The sequence below is a fragment of the Malus domestica genome, chromosome 06 (genome assembly GCF_042453785.1).
Source record: "Malus domestica chromosome 06, GDT2T_hap1".
In the NCBI taxonomy this organism is placed as follows: Eukaryota; Viridiplantae; Streptophyta; class Magnoliopsida; order Rosales; family Rosaceae; genus Malus; species Malus domestica.
The window spans coordinates 16,207,232-16,227,838 of NC_091666.1; the positions used below are offsets into that span (position 1 = coordinate 16,207,232).

General features: G+C 36.1%; 1 long non-coding RNA gene across 1 annotated transcript; it reads left to right on the forward strand.

The window, feature by feature from the left end:
• The first annotated feature begins 4,734 nt into the window (after positions 1-4,734).
• LOC139197030 (uncharacterized) lies at positions 4,735-10,180 on the forward strand. Its single transcript, XR_011581996.1, has 2 exons — positions 4,735-4,888; positions 9,363-10,180. It is a non-coding gene; the product is annotated as an uncharacterized lncRNA (long non-coding RNA).
• Positions 10,181-20,607: the final 10,427 nt, after the last annotated feature.

The following is a 20,607-nucleotide window of genomic DNA, read 5'->3' on the forward strand; positions in this document are numbered from 1 at the left end:
ATTTGTCACCCCAACTTGCCTTCATTGCCATGCAAAACAACATAGAATTCCCTTTGGATTCCCATGCCATGCTTGATCACTCTTGTCCCCTACATAATTTCTGATTTCATGCTTCAATTCATTTAATTATTACACTTAATTGCTTGATACCTCTTGTTCCCTTCACCCACAAAATTTTATACAACTTTCACAACCATAACATGCACCAATTGATGCTCCATCATTCACATTTGGAATCCCATGCCTTGTGTACCACATGTTGCTGCACCTTTGACCCATTTATTGACACATTTTCACCTCCCTTTCCATCTCTATGCAATGTACACAATCATTCATGCCCCCTAGCTACAAGACCACTCCATTTTACCCTTCACACTTTGCATCATCACTTCATTTTCACCCTTGGACCATTGCACACCACATACACTCTTTGCCGTGCATTCTCCCTAGCCTAACCTGATTCTCTAAGGTTTTTGGGGCCTATATATACATGTTTACACCCCTTGGCAAAGGGTTCACACTCTCATATTCACCATTCATCACAGAAATTCGTCCATACTCACCCTAGGTAGCAAAACACCCCAAAACACCATTCTAGTGCCTAGAAAACATAACAGCCACTCCACCTTCTTCCACCCTCTTTGCCTAGTTCTCCACCACCCTCCAACCCTCAAACACTCCTCCATACTTACCCTAAACCTTTCCATACCATTCCCCATCCATTCTACATCATAAAACTACCCAAAAATCCGTCCACAAACCAATATGCCGCAAGCAAGCAAAGGAGAATTCTTGGATGCACTTGCTACCCAAGTTGGAGCATTTTAGGTGTTTTCTTTCCTTTGATTTTAATGTCTAATTTTATGTATCTTTGCTTTGTGAGTATGAGGAACTAAACCCCTCTTAGTTAGGGGGTGATTCGAAACCATGTTCATACTTGCAATATGATTTGATTACATCCAGTTGTGATTCATAAGTTGTGAATTCAATTTACTTATTCGATCCTATAAAAAATGATTTGTGTATGTTGGTTGAGAGTGCACGCTTAATTTTCATGCATGAATTTAACGCTAGAATATAAGGGAGTTTCACCTAATCGTTATGAACTTATATTCACAAGTAGTGAAGGTTGCTAGTCACAATCACGTTAAGTAAATTCTTGGCATAAGTTTCATGCAAATCATAGTAACGAGTGCCTCGTCAATGCTTATGTTTTTCATAGAACTTAATGATTCTTGCTTGTATCTCTATTATGCAATTCATGTAGGGAACTTGTAGGGAATGTTTTGGGTTGTCGTATGAAATCATCCAATCCAATAACTTGTGGAAAAACTGAGGGTTAATTAGTGCAATTCACGGTTAATTTGGGGCGTTGAGTATTCATAGCTTATCGAAAAGTAACTGGAAATCGTTTTGTATGCAAGTGTGACATGTGTGGAGAAGAACCTCCTAGCTAGCCTTCCATCCATAAGTTTCATTCAAATTCATTTTACAACCTGTTTCGATTCACTTAAATTTGTCTAAGAATTTGTTTACTTTGTTCTTGTCTTAATTTAATTATTTTCGTCCAAAATCAACCCCATCTTATTTCTTTGAGTCATATTAATTAGAACTTGTCTTAGATTATGTTTTTAAGTGTTTTAGTTCATTAGAAAACCAAAATTCGTCCAAGTTTGTGTTAGAGTCCCAAAACTGCCCAGATCGTGTGTTTAAGGTAGTTTTGAGTGTTTAGGGGCTGTTTTGAGTCTTTTGGTTTGTTTTAGTGTTTTAAAGTATAGTTTTGCATTCTTTGAGTCTAGTTAGTGTTTTAAACTTTGTTTTTACGTTTTCAAGTCAGTTTCCAAGTGATTTAGCAATCCCTCATAATCCCCAGCCTAGAACGATCCCTACTTACATACTTTACTACAATTGATAAAAAGGGGTTTAATTTGTGTGCTTATATATTTCGCATCACCCTGGGTCCGAGGTGTGACAGAATGGTATCAGAGCATAGGGATTAGACACCCTTGGGAAAGTTGTGTTACCAATTAAATAGTCAGTTGAACTAAAAGAGCTAGAGCATTTCTGTTTTGTGGTATTAGTTTTGTCAAGTCTTTTGTTTGGACTTGAATTCATTTGACTGAGAGACTAGTAGGTCTAGTTAGTGGGTAGTAATATGGGTTGTTAGGTCTTAACGTAGTTGGAAGTAAAGTGTCATTGTTTGCTTTACTGCTGTGATATGTTGAAATTTTATTCGGCTTATGTGGTACATATTACTTGTGTTGTGAATACTGATAGGAGCATATTTATGCGCCTTAGTTAGCTAGTTCTTATGCATTTTCGTTATGTTTTCTTAATTAAAGTAGTTTTTTAAGCTATTTTCATGTGTTTTCAGGTTTTAAAGTCATATTATACAAAATGATGCAAATTGGAGCTTTTTGGAGCAAAAGTGAGCTTAGAGTGAATAGCACATGCTTGGAACAAAAGGTTTGGACGAAATTGAAGATTTGAGGATTCCTAGTCCAAGAAGGATTCCTAATCAACGAAGGAGTTCTAATTGAAGAAGGATTCCTAATCAACAAGGGATTCCTAGTTGAAGATGGATTCCTAGAAGAATGAAGATTCCTACTCAAACAAGGTTTCCTACTTGAAGTAGGAAAGTTAAGCCTAAAAGTTTCCTATTTTGGGTTGAACTTTCCTAAACCTAGATGGCCTTAAGTTCCAGATATTTTGAAGGTTTCCTAAGGATTTTTGGAGACAAAAGAAGGTTCTAGAACACTCCCCATAAGGTGCCGCACCAATTCCTTCTAGATGACCTATTTTCCTTGCCTTGCAAGGCTTTCTAGAAGCCTTATCCTTCATTCCCTATCCAGCTGCACCTCCTTGCCCTTTTCCCTTGAGGATTCTAATTTCTTAGCCTTTTTCCTTGTGGATTTGGATTCTAGAAATCCATATCTGATTCCCTTAGGGTTTTAAGTGCCTATATATACTCATATTAACCCTTTAGCCGAATTACCACCTCTCATACACATCAATTCACGCCAGAAATCATCCCTTGCTCTCTGCCGCACCCTTCCACCACCATATTCCATAATTTCTGCCCAAAATCATCCCTAGCCGCACCACCCATCAACCCTAGACACCACCACACATCCCCCATCCATTCTACACCATTCATAACCCCAAACCTGTCCACAACGTTTGTGCCGCAGCAAGGAGAAAGGAAGGAACTTCGTGGATGCACTTGTTGTCCAAGTTGGAGTATCTAGGTGTTTTCTTTCTTTGGATTTCAATGTTTAAACTTATTTATCTTTGTTTTGTGCATATGAGGAACCAAACCCCCCCTTGGCTAGGGGGGGATTCGAAACCATGTTTATGCTTGCTATATGATTTGATTACTTCTAATTACGTTTCATAAGTTGTGAATTCAATTTGCTTATCTACATGAATTAAAACTGATTTGTGTGTGTTAGTTGAGAGTGCACGCTTAATTTTCATGCATAAGTTTAATGCTAGGATATAAGGGATTTTCACCTAATCGTTATGAACTTATATTTACAAGTAGTAAAGGTTGTTGATCACAATCGTGTGAAGTAAATTCTTGGCATAAGTTTCATGCTCTTTCATTGTAACAAGTGCCTCGCCAATGCTTATGATTTCCATAGAACTTAATGATCTTTGATTGTTTATCTATTATGCGCTTTCATGTAGGTAACTTTCAAGGAATAATTTGATTGTGATGCGCTATTTCCATTCAATTCAATGACTAAAGGGAAATTTGAAAGTTAATTTAAGCGTACCTAATTAACTTGGGGTGTTGGGAATTCATGGTTTATTGAGAAGCAATTGGAAATCGTTTTGTATGCAAGTGTGACATGTGTGGAGAAGAACCCCTCAGCTAGCTTCCCATCCATTCACTTTTATCAAATTCGTTTTGGAATCTGTTCAATTTACAAAGTTTCTGTTTTGTTTTTAAATTCGTCTAAAATCAATCCCCCTTTATTTTGTTGAGTCATCTTAGTTAGAAGTCAATTTAGTTTATGTTTTTAAGTGTCTTGGGTCAAGTTACAACCTATTTCGTCCAAATTGTGTTTTGTGTTCAAAACTGCCCAGAAAGTGTTTTTAAGGCAGTTTTGAGTGTTTCTGAGCTGTTTTGAGTCTTTTGGTTTGTTTTAGTGTTTTAGAGTTTAGTTTTGCATTCTTTGAGTCTAGTTTAGTGTTTTAAACTTTGCTTTTACGTGTTGAGTCAGTTTTCAAGTGATTGAGCAATCCCTCCTAATCCCCGGCCTAGAACAATCTCTACTTACATACTTTGCTACAATTGATAAAAAGAGGGTTTAATTTGTATGGTTATATATTTCGCATCAAATACTCAGTAGAAGTGGAAGACCCGTATTAAAAAAAATCTTTAATTTGTTAGTGTTTTCTTCACCCGTGTGTCCAACTATTCTATAGTTTTCCTAACTGCCGACTGATAGACGTTTAGAATTGAATTGAAATGTTGAGATGATTGTAAAAGCAAAAGCTGGCAATATGCGTGATATTCTACCTACTTAAGTAGTTGACCCCTACTGCATTCAAATGAGTGAGTAAGCTATCTATTAGCTTGAGTTCGTGCTAATCAAGTTGGAAGCTGGAATGGGTTTGCCACAAGGTGGAATAGGTGTCACACCACTAAATCCAAAGCCATCTGGCTTTACACGTTGCTCTTTGTAGGAAAGATCTTATTCCGTTCTGGTAAGTCTATCCATTCCACTCTCGCATTTCCCCTAGTATAAATAAAGACCAGGGTTTCAGCTGCAAACTAAACTCAGAAACAGAGAGAGAGGTTTCATCAAAATCTATGGCGTCTAAATCATGAAACAATCACGAATACATATGTCGTAAGCCTGTAGCTCACAAAGCTTTGGTAATTATTTTCATATTCCCTGTATTTTGTTAGTGGCTATACTATGACTTTCTTTAATATGTTGTTAATGTTATGCAGTATTGTGATTGACAACTTAATTTGTACAAATGTTTCTTTCCACATCTTAATCCATTTGGTTTTATGCACTGCATATTTGTGTTGGCCGTTTTCATACGAAAGCTGAAAGGGCTGTGTGATATCAGTTGATCTACCGATTCATTTTAAAAAGAAAATATATTTTGACATAATACCTTGATAAGTTTATGACATATCCCCAGTTTTCCGTTATATTTTCTATAGCTATTTTCATGTCTATCCATCATGTTGTTTTTAATTTTATATAATGGTTTATCTGTCATGGATTTGTGAGCTTCCATGTTAGTTATCAAGCTACATACCTTTATGCTATATATGGTTTCAATTATATATGAAGTAAAGCATGTATTTAGTGCTGGAAATGATTATATATGTTGGATATACATACATAAGCATGTACGTATATATACATGTGTTTCATTAGAGGCATTTATATAGTAATGTTCCTTTTGTTATGAGTATGTTGTTTTAGATTAACCAAAATCACTTTTGAATTGAGTGCTGTACTTCATTTCACTGGTTGATTACCATTGTTTCCGTTATGTTAGTTCGTTGGGATTCAACCAATTAGCTGGAGGACGAGATTACCAATCACCAGTCTTTAGGTAGTGCATGGTGTTCAATGATCTCATGAATCCTAGGGTGGTGGTTACCAATTAAACCATATCTTGAGATAGAGAGTATGAATACTCGTACTAATCTGTTTGCTTGGTTCGCAAACATCACCTCTCCTATGAGATGGACTATCTTGAAATTTTTGGTTGAAGATTGTCTTAGAATTAAGAGTTAAAGGTTGTCTGAGATACAAGTGACTCTCTTAAATGTAGGTTCAAAGTCAAAGTTTTGACTACTAGAAGTAGTCATTTATTCCATAAAGTTTCGGAGAAGAAACAAATTCACATGTGATCCATGTTATTCATTGAATTTTCATGGATTAATTCTATGGCGGTGATTGGAGCACAAGTTTCTGTTAGGGTCCATTAGATGACTTAGGAGTATTTCTATGCTTGCATAGTTTTGCAAACACCACATTTCTTTCAGAAAATAATTAGTTGGGAACCGTCCTAAATTTATAAGATGGGGGATGTCTTAGAACTTTGATGTAAGAGACCCTCTTAGACAGGAGTTTAAAATTAAGGTTTGGATTTACTGAGTATTTATTAGTTCGATTATGTTACGAAGAGGAATCCAACTCACACGTGACTCACTCCTACTCATAAAGGTAATGGTTAAGTGACATTCTCATTCCTACACGAGTTGGTATTATATACATGGTGATTCATTCCTATACAACTGGGATTGTATGATGAACTACTTAAATGTCATTCCTACACAATTTTGAATTGTGTGATGAGTATATTATATTTCATTCCTACACAACTTCTGGTTGTGTGATGAATCTATTGAACTTTATTCCTACACAATTATTGGTTGTGTGATAAGTTTGATAAATTTCATTCCTACATAGCTATGGGCTATGTGATGAATTTGACAAAGAACTTCATTCCTACATGACTTACGGTTGTGTGATGAGACTACTGATCCTCATTCCTATATAGCTTCAGGCTATATGATGAGTAAAACGAAGTCACGAATGTCGTGTGGTGAGAATAAAAGAATTAAATAGTGGAGCTAAGTGATGGGTCACATTTATGAATGCTGTTATACTAGGCAGCCATTAGGGATACTACTTGAAGTACTATTTCGTTTGGAAACTACATTTAGATCAAGGAAATGGATTCACTCAAATCCAATTAGTGGTGTTGAGGTTAGGTTAGACCGCTTGTTAATTACTAGTGTTTTTCTTGAGATTGATATTAGAGGCAACTAGTGTTGGGATTGTGAGTTGAGCTTTGGGATTGAGCTTTTGGTTTCCTGATAATTGTGTGGGTAAATGGTTTTTAAAAATCATTTTGTTAGTACAGAAGAAAATGATTTCGCTCCAAATGCAAATTTTGTGTTTCATTTCAAAACTTTCATCCGCTCGTTTTGAAAAAGAAAAAGATATGGCCCTTATGTTTTTAATGGAAGGGTTATGTTCAATTTTATTGTTGCTTGAAAAGAAAACTTATTTTTTGGCATATATCCGTTTTACTATTCAGTGGACTGTACAATGTTAAAACTATATGTAAAGGGAATAATTTCTAGAGTTGGAAGGCAAAATACATAGAGAATTGCAATCCACTTGAAATGGAAGGGTAATCTCTATGCAACTACTCTGGTTGGATATTCTCTTAGCTTTCTTCAACTACTATTATATATTGTTTATTGAGTAAGGTCTAACAAATTTCGAGGACGAAATTTCTTTTAAGGAGGGTAGATTGTGAGACCTGTATTTTCAAAAATAATTATATATAATTATGTGTTGTATATACTTATTAGTTTCATAAAGTTTTGTATTACTTCTTATTTAATCGTTAATTCCTTTATTTCATTTTTCTATACTCTAATTTACTATTATTTTGAATCAAATAAGTTCAGTATACATATTTGAACTATATATTCATATTATTCATTTTTTTTCCTTTTACATTATTTTATTAAGCTGTTCGTTCTATTCTAATTGGACCAAAATCATAGCCAATTAAAGGGCTTTTACATCATTCCTATCGATAGCTTTTAGGTGGTGTAAGTTTGCTTGGTCTGATCTCACCTTCCTCTGTGCCGACTTCCCTCTCCTATAAATACAATGTTCTTGCTTCGGTTTTCTTCACTGGCTAGATGAAACGTTTTCTATCGGGGTCTACTCTCTGTCAAGTTTAAAGAGTTTTCCTTTCAGGTTTTCGTCTTAGTTATTTGTCTCATATCTCTGTATGTTATTAATAAATTATAAATGTTTGTATCTAAACTAAAAAGGGGCTACTGGGCATCGTTATGCATATGTATTTGAATTCGTTCATACTGCTGATTTAGTTTTATAGAAAAGTCTTTCTATTCATGTTGTTCTTTAGTGATAGCCTCTTATGTTCTGTATTTCGCATGTTACATAACAATACCATATTGATTCCTATTTGGAAAGGCAACTAACTTTAGGAGACTTGGATGGTGCTCTATTGCAAAGAGAAGAGTCGAAGCATGTACTGCATATATATGTATATGTATGGATGTATGTCTATTGTTAAATGAATAAGCATGCTAGTAAATGGTTTTATGTACAGTTTATTTATATATATTACTTGAATGGTTTTGAAGGCAAAAGGCTTTTGAATAAGCACTATACATGTTTGCTATATACGAAACTATTTTGTACAGCATTATAGTCAACCAAATGACTTTTGAATTGAGTTATTTTAAATAAGAAGAATTTTATTTTCCAACCCGTTTCAGTTTTACTTTAATTATTTAGTTTGTTAGCTCGCGCGCCAGATTCAGGTTCGAGATTTTTCCTATTGACCCCGGGTCTGGGGTGATGTGAGAATTTCTTGACACACAAATTAAACCCTCTTTTTTACAATTGTAGTATAGATGTAAGTAGGGTATCGTTCTAGGCCGGGGATTAGGAGGGATTGCTAATCTATTCTAAATTAATTTAAAAATATTAAACAAGACTCAAGGACACAAAACTAGGCTAAAAACTCTAATAACTCGAAACACACTTAGGATGACTCAAAATAATGAAAATAATCAAATTAAACACTAGGAACTGAAATGGACGGAAATCGAATTGAAAGACTAACAATAATGAAAACTAACTAAATAATATAATTTAATAATGGAAGGGTGTTTGGTTTTGACTAGAAGTAAATTAAACTTAAATAAATTACAGAATTGACAAAAACATGAAATTAAGGTGAAAGGATAAATGACGGACTCGCTAGAGGGTTTTTCTCCACACATGACACATATGCAACCTAAATTGATTTTCAGTTGTTCTTTCAATAAGTTGTGAATTTCAACACTTCAGATTAACCGTGAATAGCACTTTTTTAATCTTCAAGTTTTCCTTAAGTTATTGAATTGGACGGGAAAACGCATACAACAATTCAAAACATTCTTCAAAAGTCCCCTACGTGAAAAGCACAATAGAGATACAATCAAAGATCATTAAACTTTGTGAAAACTATAAGCATTGACGAGGCATTCGTAACTATGAAAAGCATGATACTCTTGCCAAGAATTTACTTAACACGATTGTGGATAGCAACCTTCACTACTTGTGAATATAAGTTCATAACGATTAGGTGAAATTCACTTATATTCTAGCATCAAATTCATGCATGTAAATTAAGTATGCATCCTTAATCGACATACAAAAATAAGTTATCAATCAAGCAGTGATAGACGCATATTTATGCGACTTAGTTAACTAGTTTTCTTGCATTTACGTTATTAGTTCTTAGTTATTTTAGTACTTTAAGCCATTTTCGTGTGTTTGTAGGTCCAAAGGGCTAAGGTAGCAAGAAAGTGCATTTTGGTGCATTTTGGAGCAGTTTTGAGCTTGGAATGGATTACATATGATATGAGCAAGATGGATGGACGAATTTGAAGACAAAAGAGGCTAAGAACATGCTAAAAATCTGGTGAAACAAATACAAGTTGCAAGAAGGGATAAATTTCTAGAAGGATTGGCCAAAACTTCACTCAAAACACATCAATGTCGTGGCTTTTACTTCCACCTCCACCAGAAATTTGAGTAATGATGCAATGCTTAACTCACCATGACATGTGAGTGGATGATGCAATGCTTAGCTCACCATGACATGTGAGTGGATGATGCAATGCTTAGCTAACCATGACATGTGAGTGGATGACTCAATACCTAACCCACCAACAATTCCCACTCTTTGCCATGCTCACCTACTCAATTCCACCAACATTTTGTGTTAAACAAGTCCATCCTCTTCCTATAAATACCATGGCATCAACCTCATTCAAATAATCCAGAAATTAACCATTCTCCAAGCCTTTCCTTGCCTCTCCTACATATCTAAACCCCTTCCCATCCATTCCTCCAAATAACCAACCCTTCAACATCATTCCAACCTTGTTGTTGCGGCAAAGAGAAGGAGAAAAGTCCTTAGACGCACTTGCTATCCAACATGGATCGTTGGAACGTTTAGGTGCTTTCTTTCCTTTGTTTTTCAATGTTTAAATTTGTTTATCTTTGTTTTGTAATAATGAGGAACTAAACCCCCCTTGGCTAGGGGGGGATTTGAAACCATGTTAATGCTTGCAATATGATTTGATTACTTTTAATTGCGTTTCATAAGTTATGAATTCGATTTACTTATCTATTTGATTGATAACATGTTTATGTATGTTGATTAGGGATGCATACTTAGTTTGCATGCATAAATATGATGCTAGAGTATAAGGGAATTTCACATAATCGTTATGAACTTATATTCATGAGTAGTAAAAGTCGCTAGTCACGATTGTGTTAAGTAAATCCTTGGCATAAGTTTCATGCAAATCATAGTAACGAGTGCCTCGTCAATGCTTATGTTTTTCATAGAACTTAATGATTCTTGCTTGTATCTCTATTATGCAATTCATGTAGGGAACTTGTAGGGAATGTTTTGGGTTGTCGTATGCAATCATCCAACCCAATAACTTGTGGAAAAACTGAGGGTTAATTAGTGCAATTCACGGTTAATTTGGGGCGTTGAGAATTAATAAGTTATTGAAATGCAATTGGAAATCATTTTGTATGCAAGCAAGACATGTGTGGAGAAGAACCCCTTAGCTAGCCTTCCATTATCCATTCAACCCAAATTTGTTTAAAATCTATTTAAGTTTTTAGTTTATTCGTTTTTACTTTCAACTTCACCAAACTCAAATCCCCCTTTTACTTTCTTGTTTTAAAATCTTTTGTTTACATTTTTAACTTTGTTTTTATGTTTTTAAATTAGTTTTCAAGTGATTTAGCAATCCCTCCTAATCCCCGGTTTAGAACGATCCCTACTTACATCTATACTACAATTGTCAAAAAGAGGGTTAAATTTGTGTGCTTATATATTTCGCATCAAGCAGTTAAGCAAATTAAATCACAACTCAGAGATCACAACTGAAGGTAATCAATTCATATTACAAATATATTCATGGTTTCGAATTAACCTCTAGCCAAAATAAATTTAATTACACATTATTAAAACAGAAATAAAATATAAGTTTGGAAAGATTAAACCGAAAGAAGATGATCTGCTGCTTCTGTCACTAGCTGCCAGGCACTGGAGCTTCGCCCTGTCAGTCCTCACATTTCCTTTCTTTTCTGCACGTTCTCACCTTCTGACCGTCCTCACTTCTGCTGCCCCTGATCTCTCCTTCCTGCTGCTATTTTATTCTTCCCTCACGTCTCTCTATCCTCTCTGACCCCATGCTGCCAAAGGCAGCTCCATCTCTCCCCCCCAATTGCGTCTCTGCGAGCTGCTTTCTCCTCTCTATCTTATTATTTTCTTTCCCACTTTTCCAAGTCTTCTCTGTCTCCCGCCTCTATCCCTTTCACGCCTTGGATTCTCCTTTTTCTTCTTCTTTCGTATATCTTTCTTTGGATCCCTCCTTTCCTGATTATTTCTCCCCCGTATGCCTTTGCTTTCCATTCTTTTATTCCCTTTTTTCCAGCTGCCCTTGGATTCTTTCACCGTTCTTTTCTGCTCTGACTCCTTCACGTGTCCAGCTCCTTCTTTCTTTTATTCTTTTCACCCTCCCGTGTGGACTCACTTCTCTCCCACGTCAGTCCTCTCTTGGATTCCCTTTTCTTTAGCTTTCTTTATTTTTATTTTTTTTCATTTCTTTTCTTTATTCTTTCTACAAAACATAAATATGATGATGTTTCACAAAAATAACGTAAATAGCTCAAAAATATAAGGAACTAACTAAGAAAAGACAAGTGAATTCGAAGTAAAAATATATATAAATATGATCCGATCAAATACCCCCACACTTAACTTTTGCTAGTCCTCGAGCAAAACAAAGAAAATAAGAACAAGAAGTAACAAGAAAAACATTAGCTTCCTTCTATGTGACCCTCATAGAAATTCATTTAAGAAAACAAATCATCAAGAATCATAGCTAGCATCAAGGAACTAATCCAAGTTCATCTTCCTTATTCAAATATTAGCAGTAATCTTTAAATCATCCTTGAAGTGTAGTGTGTGAGATAGCCATGCTAATGCAATTTCAAGTTTTTATTTTTAAAATCATCATATGCAAACTAGCGACCTTCTCACGGGATATGCACTCAATCACACATGTGTTTAGTTTAAATGTGTTTCGCTCAAAGAATCAAATGTGAAATTTCTACCATAAGCTTGCATAAAGATCTCATCTCCACATTCATAATTGCAAAACTTAAATCAAGAGGACTTTTATTGGATGTAATGAGGTTTAGGGATAAGGTTATTGAAACGAAAGAATAGGAAAACATAAGTTCCAAGCTACATTGCAAGCAATTCTTTTGTTTAGATTTATAAGAACTCAAGCTCTCCAACGATTCTTCTGATACCTCCAATCACACCCTTAACTGAAACTTGAAAACTTTTTATTTTCTTTGTATACAATCTTTCTTTTTCTTTTCTTTTCTTTTTTATTTTTTTATTTTTTTATTTTTTTATATACAAACATGAAATACCCCCACACTTATTCTTTTGCCAAACACCTTCAAAGTACTTCACAAATATTTCTCATAAGACAATCTTGCATTGCTCGCTTGGAAAGGGTAAGGAAAAATGTTTCAGGTATAAGGGTAGACATATCTGGTGATGAGAAATCAAAGGCTCAACAAATACGGCTCAAATTGGCAATCTAATGATATCATTTTTCTTTGGGAAACATGGTTATTTGGGCCATAGTGGTAAACCTAATGCCTCTATCATTTCCAAGTTCATGCAATCAATGACAAACATTTCGAAAGATCGTTACGCAAGTTCTAGAGATGTATCTCACATAAGTTCATCACACATAAAAGAATAGGAGTGTATGAAAAATGCACACACTTTCAATAGGCTCAAAAACTCACATAGGATGTATATGGTCACTAAATTCACATATGAAGCTTTAAGTCATACTTTAGTTTCACATTAACAAGGCTATGTGCATTTGGTTTTTCAAAGATGATCAAACATGTACAAAACTAACAAGAGAATTAGGAATTTCACAAAACACATGTTAACTAAGTTCTTGATGATCGTGGTTCGAATTTGATCCAATTATATCATTGGGTCGGGAAACTAACAAAAATCTAATTCAAAACAATAAGGGAAACAAGACAATATTTTTGGATTTTTAAATTTTCCGATTTTTTTTATTTTTTATTTTTAAAGAAAACAAAAAGCAACAACACAGAAACAAATGAAATTCTAGAGATTTCTACCCCCACACTTAAACTTGACATTGTCCCCAATGTCAGAAAACACTATAACGCAAATAAAAATAAAATAAAATAAATAAATAATAAGAAACAAAATAAAGCAATTGGACTGAAAACTTCCCTAATTTGCAGTAAAATCAAGCGATGACCCCCAAGCTAAAATTCTGCAATCAACTTCAAGGGTGGAAATAACCAAAAGTTCCTGCAAAGAAAAGAAATAATTCAGTTAAGTAATGCAAGAAAATAAAATAATAATAAAAAATAAATAAAAAAAATTGCAAACGAAAAATTGAAAATCACGATAAAAGACAATGAATAGAACTAATAAGTAATCATTGGTCGTGTTTGTTGACTTTCCACAGCTTTCCTCTTCAACGGGGTGACACTTAGCTTTTTACTTGCAAGTGATGATTTGATGATATTGTACGGCGAAGCTTTGCTCTTTGGTGATGTTGTAGTTCCTTATTTGTTCTCCAAGCAGATGTGGCAGCTTCTCTAGTTCTTCAGCTCGGACTCCTTCCGCTGGGATGATTGTGCAAGCTGCATTCTTCTCTGCTTGTTTCTTCTGTACGTTGTCTCCACATGCTGCTGGTATCATTTTCGCTTGCCTTATCTGTTCTTCAGGTAGATGTGGCAGCTTCTTTGGAAGTACATCAGCAGTGGAAGACGAGTACTCGAGAGCAATTTCTCCATGTCCTGCAGGTTAGAACAAAGACAAGGAAAAGGACATGGAGAATGCATGATATGAGATACTCTTGCTTTCAACCTTTATGATATGAAATACTTTTGCTCTGGATGGGTTGTTTGCAGGGGTATCCCAGGGAATGAGGAATACAGTGTGACTCGAGAGGGTTCTTTGGGAATGCATTCTCGGAGATGAAGAAGTGCTGAGAGGGTGTGCCTTTGCTGTGGAAGGCGAAGGTAAATACTTATAGGACTTTTCTTCACAACCGGAACTATTCTCTCACTCATTGTCGGCAGCCGGTGGATGGATGAATAGTACAAATTACGCGCTTTCTGACAAAGCTGCCCGTAATTTCCGCAAAGCTGCCAGTTACATGTGACGAGTGACGACACGTCTGGACAAATTGATCTTTTGAAATCCGGGGTTCGGCTCGTGGTTTCTGAGCAAGCCCATTTTTTTGAGAAATGAAACGCCTTTTTTGAGAAAAGAATCCGGCTTTTGAGAAAGGAGCCCCGACTCTTCGATTCGCGAGAGGACGCTTCATCGATTTCTGAGGAGCGCCTCTTTGATTTCTTCTTTTTATAGAGGCGCTAATTTTGTTCCACAACACACTTGAGCTCCCTCCTGTAAACACTCCCTTCTTGCACTTGTTTAATCTTGATAAGTCCTACTCTCTTCTTTCTTCACCACCTTCAGAAAATGTCTGGCCCTTCCGATCGTCGTTTTGACTTGAACATTGGTGAAGAGGCAGCTCCGCCTTCACCAGACAACATATGGCGCCCATCTTTCATATCCCCTACCGGTCCCCTTACCGTGGGGGATTCGGTGATGAAAAATGATATGATAGCTGCGGTGGTGGCCCGGAACCTTGTCACCCCCAGAGATAACAGACTGCTCGCTAGACGATCTGATGAATTGGCGGTTAAGGAGTCTCTGGCTCTTAGTGTGCAGTGTGCCGGTTCCGTGTCCAACATGGCCCAACGCCTATTTGCCCGAACCCGTCACGTTGAATCGTTGGTGGCTGAAATACAGAGTCTCAAAGAGGAGATTAGAGGACTCAAGCATGAAAATAAACAATTGCATAAGCTTGCACACAGTTATGCCACAAACATGAAGAGGAAAATTGACCAGCTGCAGGAAAATGATGGTCAGATTTTACTTGATCACCGAAGGTTTGTGGGTTTGTTCCAACCGCATCTGCCTTCGTCTTCTGGAGCGGCATCGCGTAGTGAAGCTCCAACTGATCAACCTCTGTTGCCTCCTCCTTCTGTGGCCCCGCCGACTGTTGAAGCACCGCCGACCACTGAAGCACCACCTGACCAATGAATGCTGTTAGTTTACACATCATTGTAAAATATTTTTACTTTTATGTGTTTTTTTTTTTTTTTTTTTAGGTGTGTTTTGTTTTTTTTTTTTTTTTTTTTTTTCGTTTTTTTTATCAATGTAAAATATGTAAATCAATGTAAAAAGACTTTGTTTAACCTTCCCCCACACTTAAACTAAATAACACAAACTCACAGAAATCAACCAAATAACACAACTAACTAAACAAAACAAAATGAAAGCAGTAAAGATAAGGGTGTAAGAATGCAAATCTGATTTGGTTAGCTATTCCAAAGTCTCCCTTCGTTGAATGCTTGGGTTGCCTCCCAAGAAGCGCTTGATTTAACGTCTTTAGCCGGACGAATCTTTCCTTTAAACTCCCCTCGGCTCCAAAGCATGGAATTTATCTTTTAATGGGAGGTGATACTTGAAATGATTCGGCAATGGTTTAAATTCAAGAGTGGGTGCCTGAATCATCAAAATCAGAAAAATGTTAGTATAAATAAAAATTAAAATTGGAGAAGATGGCTTACTTTCTTTTTCCGACACAAACTCAATGACAAACACCACATCTTTGAACATTTCGGGGATTTTAAACTTGGCCAGGTTTACTATGATGGTTGTGGCTTGTCCCGGGCCATCAAACTCAACTGCTTTGGGCTTGATTGTCTCATGCACAGCCCCTTGGATGTATTCTTGATATGCTTCAACCACTTCATTCTCTTGAATCCTTTTTCTTGGTGTGCAAGGTTCTTTGAACATTTCAATACCATCGGGAATTTGTTTTGGTGCACCAAGAATTAGGATATCACTTTGCACCTTTGGAAGAGCTTCCACAATGTCTTTTTCACTCTCTTTGAAATTTGGAATCAAAAACCTGCAAGGACAAAGGACATTTGGTGGAATAATGTTAGAATGAAGTGAATTTAGAACTTCCTCACCTGAGTTGGATGACATAGGGATTTGAGGAGCTTGCAGCAAGAATTCTTCTAAACTGCCCAGGTCGTCCTCCTCCTCTTCTGCTTGCAGCAGCAATTCATCCAAGTTCGGGCTGTGTTTGGATGGTTCTGGGACAGCTTCATCCTTCATGTCACCTTCCAAAGTGATGGCTTCATCGATTTCAACTTCTGCCTTTGAATTTGCAATGTTTGAGTTGGAAAGTTCGCTTTGATCTCGAATCTGTGCCATGAATTCCACAATCTGCCCAACTTGCATCTCCAATTCGTCCACTCTTTTGACTCGGTCTTGCATCTCCTGGTTTTGATTTTCTACTCCCTGATTCAAAGAGGTGAGTAACTTATTAAGTGTATCATTATCCAAAGATGTACCTGAATTGAATTGGGTTGATTGTTGTGGTCGCTGTGACGGTTCATATGGCCACTGATAGAACTCTTCCGATGGCGGCAATTGTTCATCTTTTCGTAAACCCTGCGCCACAGAAATTAGTCCTTCAAGAATTTCATTATAATTCACGGGCATACTTTGATTTGATTGGAATTGTTATGGGGGATGCTGTGGTGGCTGCATAGGTCTTGAATAGAACTCGTCTTGCTGCCAATATCCACCTTGTTGAAATTGTTGAGGTTCATCCCACATATAATCTGAATTATCTCTCCAAGCCAAATTGCAAGCTTTGGAAAACATGTTGCCCCTTGATTGGTTATGGCCTTGATATCCCCAAATATCTTCATTTGCAGAAAACTGAGGACTTTGATATCCTTGCCCATAGGGCACATCAAATGTAGGGACACTTGGCATTGTGGTCCGTTCGGCATTATGAGTCAATTGAGCAGTGAGCTGTGCCAATTGAGCTTGAATGGTCGCAAGTGCCATGTCTTGCTCCATTTGTACCTAAAATCAAAGAAAGAAAAATAAATCAAATATCAAAAGTAAAATACACAAACACCAATATAAACATAAACAAAAACAAAAATAAAGGGATTAGCAAAGTTGCTAATCCCCGGCAACGGCGCCAAAATTTGATGTGAGAATTTCTTGACACACAAATTAAACCCTCTTTTTGACAATTGTAGTATAGATGTAAGTAGGGTATCGTTCTAGGCCGGGGATTAGGAGGGATTGCTAATCTATTCTAAATTAATTTAAAAATATTAAACAAGACTCAAGGACACAAAACTAGGCTAAAAACTCTAAGAACTCGAAACACACTTAGGATGACTCAAAATAATGAAAATAATCAAATTAAACACTAGGAACTGAAATGGACGGAAATCGAATTGAAAGACTAACAATAATGAAAACTAACTAAATAATATAATTTAATAATGGAAGAGTGTTTGGTTTTGACTAGAAGTAAATTAAACTTAAATAAATTACAGAATTGACAAAAACATGAAATTAAGGTGAAAGGATAAATGACGGACTAGCTAGAGGGTTTTTCTCCACACATGACACATATGCAACCTAAATTGATTTTCAGTTGTTCTTTCAATAAGTTGTGAATTTCAACACTTCAGATAAACCGTGAATAGCACTTTTTTAATCTTCAAGTTTTCCTTAAGTTATTGAATTGGACGGGAAAACGCATACAACAATTCAAAACATTCTTCAAAAGTCCCCTACGTGAAAAGCACAATAGAGATACAATCAAAGATCATTAAACTTTGTGAAAACTATAAGCATTGACGAGGCATTCGTAACTATGAAAAGCATGATACTCTTGCCAAGAATTTACTTAACACGATTGTGGATAGCAACCTTCACTACTTGTGAATATAAGTTCATAACGATTAGGTGAAATTCACTTATATTCTAGCATCAAATTCATGCATGTAAATTAAGTATGCATCCTTAATCGACATACAAAAATAAGTTATCAATCAAGCAGTTAAGCAAATTAAATCACAACTCAGAGATCACAACTGAAGGTAATCAATTCATATTACAAATATATTCATGGTTTCGAATTAACCTCTAGCCAAAATAAATTTAATTACACATTATTAAAACAGAAATAAAATATAAGTTTGGAAAGATTAAACCGAAAGAAGATGATCTGCTGCTTCTGTCACTAGCTGCCAGGCACTGGAGCTTCGCCCTGTCAGTCCTCACATTTCCTTTCTTTTCTGCACGTTCTCACCTTCTGACCGTCCTCACTTCTGCTGCCCCTGATCTCTCCTTCCTGCTGCTATTTTATTCTTCCCTCACGTCTCTCTATCCTCTCTGACCCCGTGCTGCCAAAGGCAGCTCCATCTCTCCCCCCCAATTGCGTCTCTGCGAGCTGCTTTCTCCTCTCTATCTTATTATTTTCTTTCCCACTTTTCCAAGTCTTCTTTGTCTCCCGCCTCTATCCCTTTCACGCCTTGGATTCTCCTTTTTCTTCTTCTTTCGTATATCTTTCTTTGGATCCCTCCTTTCCTGATTATTTCTCCCCCGTATGCCTTTGCTTTCCATTCTTTTATTCCCTTTTTTCCAGCTGCCCTTGGATTCTTTCACCGTTCTTTTCTGCTCTGACTCCTTCACGTGTCCAGCTCCTTCTTTCTTTTATTCTTTTCACCCTCCCGTGTGGACTCACTTCTCTCCCACGTCAGTCCTCTCTTGGATTCCCTTTTCTTTAGCTTTCTTTATTTTTATTTTTTTTCATTTCTTTTCTTTATTCTTTCTACAAAACATAAATATGATGATGTTTCACAAAAATAACGTAAATAGCTCAAAAATATAAGGAACTAACTAAGAAAAGACGAGTGAATTCGAAGTAAAAATATATATAAATATGATCCGATCATGGGGCGTGACAACTTCTCAGACACCACTCTTGACTCCAAAACGTGTTGAAAACTTTACTGCTACCTCCTAAACACTAAAAGGATCTTACAAAGATTATGGTTCTATGCATGACCACTTTAGAAAGGACAAAGGAAGTATAACAAGTTAATATTTACTTTTCCTTATTATCATTCTATGCTATATACTATATATTATCATAATATCAATGGTGTGAATTTATCGCCCTTCTTCTATTAACATATATATGTGAATGATGCTAAATTAAAGTCTTTATCACAAATTTTATTTATTTAAAGTAATATATTTACAGTATGTGAAATTATCACCATTGACTTTAAGTTTTGATATTTACGTAAATAATGTTGAATTAAAGCCCTTCTCACAAAAATCTTTCAATTAAGCCAACATTGTCACATCCCAGATCGGTTCCGCCGTAGCACGATATTGTCCGTTTTGGGCTCTAGCCATGCCCTCACGGTTTTGTTTTTGGGAACTCACATGAGAACTTCTCAGTGGGTCACCCATCCTAGGAATGCTCTCACCCGAACTCGCTTAACTTCGGAGTTCCGATGGAACCCGAAGCTAGTGAGTTCCCAAAATACTTCGTGCCATATGGAGGTGGGCATGTACATATAAGGCACATCACCCCCTCTCCGTTGGTCAATGTGAGATGTTACAAACACTGCCCTTTGAAGTTTAAAAATAAAATTAAATTAAATTAAATAAAATTGAAAAAGAAATGCTTCCGTACTGCTGCTGATTTTCTTTGCCAATAATATCTCCACGGCCTCTTCGCCGGAATAGCATACCATACTTGATTCTTCTCCCTCGGCTGCCCACATGAAAACTGTATATATCTTCATTTCTCTTTAATTTCCCATCTAATCAGATTAATCTTGATCGTTGGATATGAATGCTGATATTCTTATCCTCGTGTCTTATTTCCCCCATCCACTATTTAATGAAAATGTTAATAACATATTTATCCTTTTAAAAGAAGAATCTTAAACCCCTATTTAATTAAGTACTAAAATTTTGAAAAAACAAAAAATAATTTAAAATAATAAATAAATAATGGAGGGTGAGGTGTGATATCTTTGGTGGAAAGAGGTTGGGAAAGATTTGAGTTAGAATCGATGGAAAGGTTGAAGGAAAGTGCTAGACGAAGGTGAGAAACTTAAATGGAGGAAAAAGAGACTTGAGTGTGAGATCTGCAGCTTTGACAAAAAGGAGGAAGAAGAGTGGTTCGGGGATCCGGGGTCTTTGCAAGGCGGCGATAGGTGTGAAGGATATGATGAATGTCCATGTCTTAGGTCTTGCATTTTCTTTCATTTTTTCTATTTTTATTTATTTATTTATAATATTATTTAAAGATATATTAGAGCTATTTAAAAAAATTTATTAGGGTTATTTTGGAAAAAATGATGGGTGGGAAAATTGTCACAGCCTGTCCGGAGATTTTCATCAGGAAATGTGAAATGACAGAATTACCCTCGAACGTTATTTGGGGTGTGACTTACGTTTGGTTTAATTTTGGGATCTTCGGAACCAATTAGAAAT